The sequence below is a fragment of the Mustela erminea genome, chromosome 17 (assembly GCF_009829155.1).
Source record: "Mustela erminea isolate mMusErm1 chromosome 17, mMusErm1.Pri, whole genome shotgun sequence".
Taxonomy (NCBI): domain Eukaryota; kingdom Metazoa; phylum Chordata; class Mammalia; order Carnivora; family Mustelidae; genus Mustela; species Mustela erminea.
The window spans coordinates 14,093,498-14,101,352 of record NC_045630.1 but is presented as its reverse complement, the minus strand read 5'-3'; the positions used below and the strand labels follow the sequence as shown (position 1 = coordinate 14,101,352).

Here is a 7,855-nt window from a genome sequence, read left to right as displayed (position 1 = left end):
TCTATTGGAGTCTTGAACCCCTCAAAGTCATTCATGAAGGTTGGCATCACTTCTTCCAAACTCCCACTAATGCTGATATTTGGACCACTTCCCATGAATCACAAATGTTCTTAATGGCCTCTAAAATGGTGAATCCTCTCCAGAAAGTTTTCATTTTACTTTGCCCAGATCCACCAGAGGAAGCAGTATCTGCAGCAGCTCAAGCCTTACAAAATGTATTTCTTAAATAATAAGACTTGAAAGTCAAAATGACTCCTTGATCCATGGGCTGCCGAGTAAATGTTGTGTTAGCTGGCATGTGGACAGTCATCTCATTGTACATCCCCACTGGAGCTCCTGGGTGAGCAGGTACATTGCCAATAAGCAATAATCTTTTGAAAGGAATCTTTTTTCCTGAGCAGTAGGTCTCAACAGTGGGCTCAAAATATTCAGTAAACAATGTTGTAAACAGATGTGCTGTCATCCAGGCTTTGTTTTTCCATTTCTAGAGCACAGAGTTAGTATCAGGATTCTCAGAAAGGTGAATGAGCATGGGCTTTAAGATAAAGCCACCAGCTGCATTAGCCCCTAAGAAAAGTGTCTACCTGTCCTTTCAAGCTTTGAAGCCAAGCATTAACGTCTCTCTCAAGCTACGAAAATTCTAGATGGCATCTTCCCCACCCCCTCAAAAGGGCTGTTTCATCTACATTGAAAATTTGTTGTTGAATATACCACTTTTTAAAAAAGATTTTCTTTATTTATTTGACACAGAAAGTTAGAGAGAGAGCACAAGCAGGGCAGAAGGAGAGAGAGAAGCAGGTTCCCCACTGAGCAGGGAGCCTGATGTGGGTGGGACTCAACCCCAGGACGCTGAGATCATGACCTGAACCAAAGGCAGCTGCTTAACCAACTGAGCCACCCAGCTGCCCTGAATGTAGCCCGCATCAGGAATCCTCTGAGCTAGACCTTCTGGGTGACTTGCTGCAGCTTCTCCCTCGGCACCTGCTGCCTCACCTAGTACTTGTATGCTCTAGAGACAGCTTCTCGCCTTCAACCTCATGAACCAACCTCTGCTGGCTTCAGACTTTTCTCCTGCAGCTTCGTCCCCTCTCTCAGTCTGCACAGAACTACAAAGAGTTAGGTCCTTGCTCTGGAGTGGACTTCAGCTTAAGGGAATGTTGTGACTGGTTAGATCTTCATTCCAGACCACTCAAACTTTCTTCATATCAGCAATAAGGCCGTTTCACTTTCTTATCATCTGTGTGTTCACTGGAGCAACACTTTTAATTTCCTCCAAGAACTTGTCCTTTGCATTCACAGCTTGGCTAACTGGCACAGGAGGCCTAGCTTTCAGCCTGTCTTGGCTTTCGATATGCCTTCCTCACTAAGGTTAATCATTTCTAGCTTTTGATTTAAAGTGAGGGACGTGTGACTCTTCCTTTTACTCACGCACTTAGAGGCCATTGTAGGGTTACTAACTGGCCTAATTTGAATATTGTTGTGTCTCAGGGAATAGGGAGGCTCGGGGAGAGGGAGAGAGATGGAGGAATAGTCAGTGGAGCTGTCAGAACACACACACTGATCCGTTAAGTCTGCTGTCCTATACGGGTGCTGTTCATGGTGTCTCAAAACAACATCAGAGGTCATTGATCACAGATCACCATAACAAATATAATAATAACGAAAATCCTGAATATTAAGAGAATTTCCAAAATAGGATACAGAGACACTAAGTGAGCAAGTGTTGTTGGAAAAAATGGCTCTTTGAGGACCAACCTACTAAATTCCAAGCACATAGACTTGGTAAGATTTGTTTCAGACAGAAGCCAGGAGGAATGTTTTTGAAAGATAATAACAGAAGGAGCAAAACGATGTAAAGCAAGTTCTGCTTGAAAGAAACAGATGAGGGGTGCCTGGGTGGCTCAGTCTGTTAGGCATTGGACTCTTGATTTGCGCTCAGATCATGATGTGAGGGTTGATCTCAGGGTCCTCAGATCGAGCACCACAGGCTCCACGCTGGGCATGGGATCTGCTTAAGATTCTCTCCCCCTCTCCTCCCCACTGCTTGTGTTCTTTCTCACTCAGTCTCTCTCTGTCTGTCTGTGTAGAAAAGAAGAAGGAGGAGAAGGCGGGGAGGAGGAGGAAGGGGAGGAAAGGGGGGAGGGGATGATCTGAAGAGACCAGTTTGCCCTCAAGGTAACAGAATTGCTCTGGGAAAAGTAGATCTGTGCCAGCTTTTGGAAAGTCTTAAGTGCCCGGGTTAGCCAGTGAGGAGATTGGGAAGGGTTTTGATCAGCAGTGTTACTTCCAGAGAGTAATGTTTTAGGGAGATTAATCAGAGAGCGATGTAGGAGACCGAAGGTGGCACAGAGATAAATCAAGAGGAGAGTGACTGAAGCATTAGGTGACAAGGCCTGACTTAGAATCACTGAGTGGGAATCTAAAGGAAAGGAGAATTAGGAGCCTTGACAAAGCAAGAGCCCATGGAACTGGGTCGCTGAGGAGCTAGGAAGAGATGAAGCAAAAGAAAGCATTTAATGTGTATTAAGACCCGAATTCTGGTAAAACCAACAGAAATTGGGAAATGGGGAGGGAGGCCATTTTTGAGAGAAATAAAGTGAACTTGTTTTCAGTTATTTTGAGGTGTTGGTGGAACACCCAGGTGGAAATGTCCAACAGGCAGTGGAAAACATGGGGCTGGAAAAAAGAACACGGGTGAGAGCCAGAGATAACACGTGTAGAAGTCATCTCCTTGGAGGTAACAGAAAATCATGGGAAGAGATGGCTTTTTTTTTTTTTAAGATTTTATTTGTTTATTTGACAGACAGAGATCACAAGTAGGCATAGAGGCAGGCAGCAGAGAGAGGAAGGGAAGCAGGCTCCCCGCTGAGCAGAGAGCGGATGTGGGGATCGATCCCAGGACTCTGAGATCATGACCTGAGCCAAAGGCAGAGGCTTTAATCCACTGAGCCACCCAGGGGCCTGGAGATGGCTTCTTTGAAGAAGAGAAGGAAGAGCAGAGACTCAAAGGCAGAGCCTTGAGGGAATGAGTCAGTTGTTGGTGTGAAGAGAAGATGAGGGCTAGGAACAGGAGTACTCGGGAAGGGGCAGGACCCAGAACCAAGACAAGGGAAGGAAGACTCCAGTCATTACAGGCAAATGAGGTTAAGATGTTTGAAATGCCTAGCGCCATGCCTAGGGCACGATACATAATGAGCACAGGGATCATGACAACGAAAATCCTTATTAAGCATGAGGGCATGGCCACTCATATCAGGTGCTACAGAGGAGAGGTCAAGCAAAATGAAAAATTGGAAAGGCCTTTAGATCTGCCCATTAGTAGGTCACTGAGGAGAACAGGAGGGAGACTGAAAGGTTGTCCTCCATGGGAACTTCCTTCCCAAGGTAATTTTATACGTTTTCAACCTTTCTGTAAGAGCACATGCTGGAAAATCCCATGTTCCCTTATCATCTCCAATCCACACGGAATGTCACATGGGGAAAGTCTTTATAAGTTTGTGCTCTTGACTATGAGCAGGTCAACCCTTACTGATTAATTTTACCCAATAGAAGAGGAGTGACTGATTTCCTGTCCCTGACACCTGACATCAACACGTCTTTGTTTTGGCATCTTCTGGAACCAAGCTCTCACAAAGATCTCATGTCTGAGACTCAGGGTGGGGATAGAAAGTAGTAGAATATTTCAACAAGGCTTGGTCAAGTCTCCGGCTTTTACAAATTCAGTCCCATTCCAGAAGGATACATAGGGAGACTGGACTTCATTAGCTTTGTTGCTGATCTGACACTTAAATGTGTGAGGCTGCTGGCTGGCCGTTTGCTAACACTTTGGGTTGCATTTTAAAATACCCCCATCTCCAAGATACGTTTCCCAATCTGTCCAATTTAGACATTAGGATTCTTTTAAAGGGGACAAAGCCATGAATCCGCAAGGAGAGGTCAAGCTTAATTGAAGTGATACTGTGTCCCCACCCCTAGCCCCACTTTCTTTCTATTAACCCTAATGATCAAATGACTTACAACAAAGAATTTTAAAAGCACCATATCACTTTATAAGATTTATCATAGTGTCCCTAAAAGCTGGTAATAGGGAATGGTTTCAAGTTTCTTAGGGCAGCTGACTTGGCTTACCTGTTCTGATAAAGGTCAAGGCTGGGCTTGGGGGAGGTGATTGGGCGTAGGTGCCCGAGGTTCATGCACTTGTTTAGTTAGGGAAGTTTCTTCAGTTCAGCAAACAGCAAGAGTCTAGGACAGGCTGTACTGGGGGCTGGGGACGCAGTGGTGAAAGCAGCAGCTCTGTCCTTAAAAGACTCTAATCCCTGGTCTGGACAGACTGGGGCAGATCATTACCAATCAGAGGGAGGTGCGGGGGCAGAGAATGTGAGCAGGAGCAGCGCCCTCACATCAGAGGAATTCCTAGCCCTGACCTCACAAAGTCTTTCTGAGGTGAGTTAAAGGGACCTTAGAAATGCAATTTCTCTTTCATCCTGAAGAGGGATTTGAGCAGAGAGGCCTTGTCAGGGTCACTGCAGGAATGTTCTATCTTGGTCTCTCGTGCTCCCATTCTCTCCTCTCTCCGGGGAAGTGGAGAAAATCCAGTTGTTACCAGAGAAGCCTAACGAAGGTTCCCAGCGCTTGTTAATACTTTCAGGCCAGCTCCCCCATCTCAACTGAGCAGAGGACAGAGTTAGACCGTCCAGGGGTTGGAATCTAGGCAGCTTCTTGGTAGGAGCCTGGTGCATTGGAATGACATCTCCAGTGGGGCGGCAGTGGAGGAGGGCGTCCAGGGGCCGGTGGCTTCGTGCTTGCCAAGGAGGCCTCGGGGCTTGCTGGAACAGAGCAGAGGGAAAGCAATGGAGAGCAGGGGCAAGCGGGACCCACTCCGGAGGGAACTTTCATGGAAGCAAACGACCTACTGCTGACTGATCTTTTGAGGAAAACAAGAAAGAGGTGGGGAGGGACAGACGGGACTTGACCAAGGCTGGCAGAAAGACACTCAACCCCGCTGTGATTTTGCACGGCCTTATTGGAGAGGCAAGCTTTTCAACTTCGGGCTTGACTTGGGTCCGACTTCCACTCTCCTACTCCGGCATGTGACCTTGGGAGGAACCAACACGCTCTAACGTGCATCTGGGGTTGCAGTTTGTAAGGCTTTACTTCTGACTGCCTCAAACCCAGCCCCCCGAGAGTGTTCACTGCCAACGCTGTCAGAGAGACAGACGCCGGGGTCCAGGAACCAGAACTTGTGCATTTGCTGGGGCTCAGGAGACACTGGGAGAAAACAGTGTTGGTCATTGAGCTCTTTGTGACATGATCACCCTTTCACTTTATGTTCCTCGCTCTGATAGTAGAAACTTGCTAATAAGAGAGCTTGGCAGGACAGCAAGCCGGCTGATTCTGGACTCTTGCATTTTAGGGAAGGAAGCACCCCAGAAAGGGAGGCAGCAGGACAGGCGAGGGAGGAGTGCTGGAAATAAACCTCGCTAGCCACACTGTGGTTTTTCCAGGTTAGCCCTTCTTGGTTCTGGGAGATTTGGAGTCGAAGACAGACTCACCCGCCACCCCACCCCCCGCCTCCAAAGTTTCCATTTCCAGGATAAATAGCTTCTCTCTCTGCACGTTTCCCTCAGCTCTCAGCAAGACCTGGACAAGCGCATGAAGGTTGTAAACCTGCTACTTCACTGGGGCTGTTTATTTCCAGTCGACAAATATTGTGCCAATGTTCACTTCAATTAGGAGACACATTTGACAATTTGACTACTCCATCTGATGCCTCAAGGGCAAATTTCAGCTCTTTCAGGAAGGGATGGGCCAATAACGGATCCATATGAATAAAATATACAGACAAGGAATGTCTGCAGCAGTTTAGGGAACCACCTTCGGCAGCAAGGAGAGTAAAATGTCTACATGAAAAAAAAATTCCCATAAATAAACCATGGAGCTTAACCTGGAGGGAGGCAGAGAATTCAGAGTGAAGTCTGTGGTGCACGCTTGCTTGCCCATCACCTGCCCAGAGTTGGGAATTAAGTGAGAATTGGGACTAAGGGTGAGACGTTTGTAATTCAGTGGGAGAAATCAGTGCGGCACTCCGGCTCATTCCTCCCACTTTTTCAATCATCCTAGCAACGGGAAGTTCTTCTTGGTGTCTAATGTCAGTCCTGTTTAATCCTTTTTCTTCTTTTTTACCCTGAAGACAAGAAGAAAAGTGGCTTAAGTCAAGGACCTGGTCCCACGAATAAGGCACATCCTGCTCAGCCCCGACGCTGAGGGGACGGGTTCGACCCTCTGTTGCACAGCCCAGATGCCCAGGATAAGTCCCCTGAGCCCACCGGGCTGCCGTAGCCCCAGCAGGGAAGCGGGAAGTCAGTTTCTTCCTCATCTTACAAGTCTCTCCTGGGAATAGAGTCAGGTGATAAGAGCGCAGGAAGTGAAAGTTCAATCAAAACCGAGGGACCCTTGTTACTCTGTTCCTGTTTCCTGAGCTGACCTGGTCTCAGGTGTAATGAACTCACAGGGAAGCGGGGTCACGGAGATGGGAAGCCAAAACGGCTTTGGAGTCCACGTGTCTCCGACTTCACATTGGTGTCATTCCCTTGATGGTTAAGCCTGGGTTATCTTAACTACCTGTTTGTATATTTGTTTAAAAAAGGACATCGTTCAGCTCCTAAATAAGATTAGTAATAAAATCCGATCTATTTTACAGTTTTATATTAATGGCAGATATATTCTAATGTGAAAAGTCATTATAAGCAATTATTGTTGGAATAGAAGGACATCTCTCGAGAGTGAACATCAATACCACTGTTTCACTTAGGCTTTAAGACCTCTCTGTTTCTCTAGTTACTAGCTAATGGTTGTAATAGCATCTCATTGAAATGAAATGTCTGTATCATAGGAGAGTGCTTGGATTTGCACTAGCATTGGGTAAATCTCGAAGGATTCCCGGGTTCTCGCATTTTCCTTCTTTCCATCCCTCCTCCCTCTCTCCCTCCTTGGCCTCCCTCCCCCCCTCCCCTCTCCCCCCTCCCTTCCTCCCTTCTGCAAACATTTATGCTTGGGAAGCTATGCAGTAGAGACTGTTTCCCTCCCGCTAGGAGACAGAAAGGCAGAGACAGCCCCGTGCCTGAAGAGGATGAAGCAGAGGGGAGAAAAGGCACTCAGCTGTGCACTGAGAAGCAGGACGGACCCAGAACGTGGTGGTGACTCAGCTCGTGGAGGACAGAGGGTGAAACGAGGTCAGGCCTAGGGCACAGAGGCCAGCGAGACAGCACAGCTCTGGGTTGAGAGCTGGGCTTGGTGTTTCTCCCTCTCTGCCCTCCTCCTCTTCCTCTCTCTCTGGTCCCCCCTTCTCTTCCTTTCTCCATGCCACCACTTTCCTCTTCATTTCTTTCCTCTCTTTCATCCTCGTGACTCTAACAATAATTTTGGGCTCATCTCCAATCCAGATATGTCTGAATAGGAATCAAGAATACAACCAGATACCTAAATCTCAGGCAACTCCCCAAACTTCAGGCATGGTTTCATGCTCTCTATAGCCGCGGTGCTGAGAGGTGAGGACATGCGCCGGCCTCCTCACCACCGAGATGGGCTCTGGGACACCCCTTCCTCCCACTTGGTCTCCCTGGGAGACCCATCATTCTTGCCTTCATTCCTGCCCCCTGGCTGCATTTTTTCTACACGCTTGAAAAACTCATTTGAAGGACCCGGGGACCTGGCCGGACGTGGAGCGGATGCCTGAGTGAGCAAAGGGGCCACTGAGCCATTGGAAATTCATCAAGGACCCATAGGCAGAGGTGTGTGGGGAGAAATCATTTACATGTTCACCATTCCCAGTGTTAACCAGAACACGTGTGGACAG

At 47.6% G+C, this 7,855-nt stretch overlaps 1 long non-coding RNA gene across 1 annotated transcript; it reads left to right on the top strand.

Moving 5' to 3' along the window:
• Window positions 1-4,241: 4,241 nt before the first annotated feature.
• LOC116576442 lies at window positions 4,242-6,789 on the top strand. The gene is made up of 3 exons (XR_004280159.1): window positions 4,242-4,443; window positions 5,414-5,504; window positions 6,191-6,789. It is a non-coding gene; the product is annotated as an uncharacterized LOC116576442 (long non-coding RNA).
• The last annotated feature ends 1,066 nt before the right edge of the window (window positions 6,790-7,855 follow it).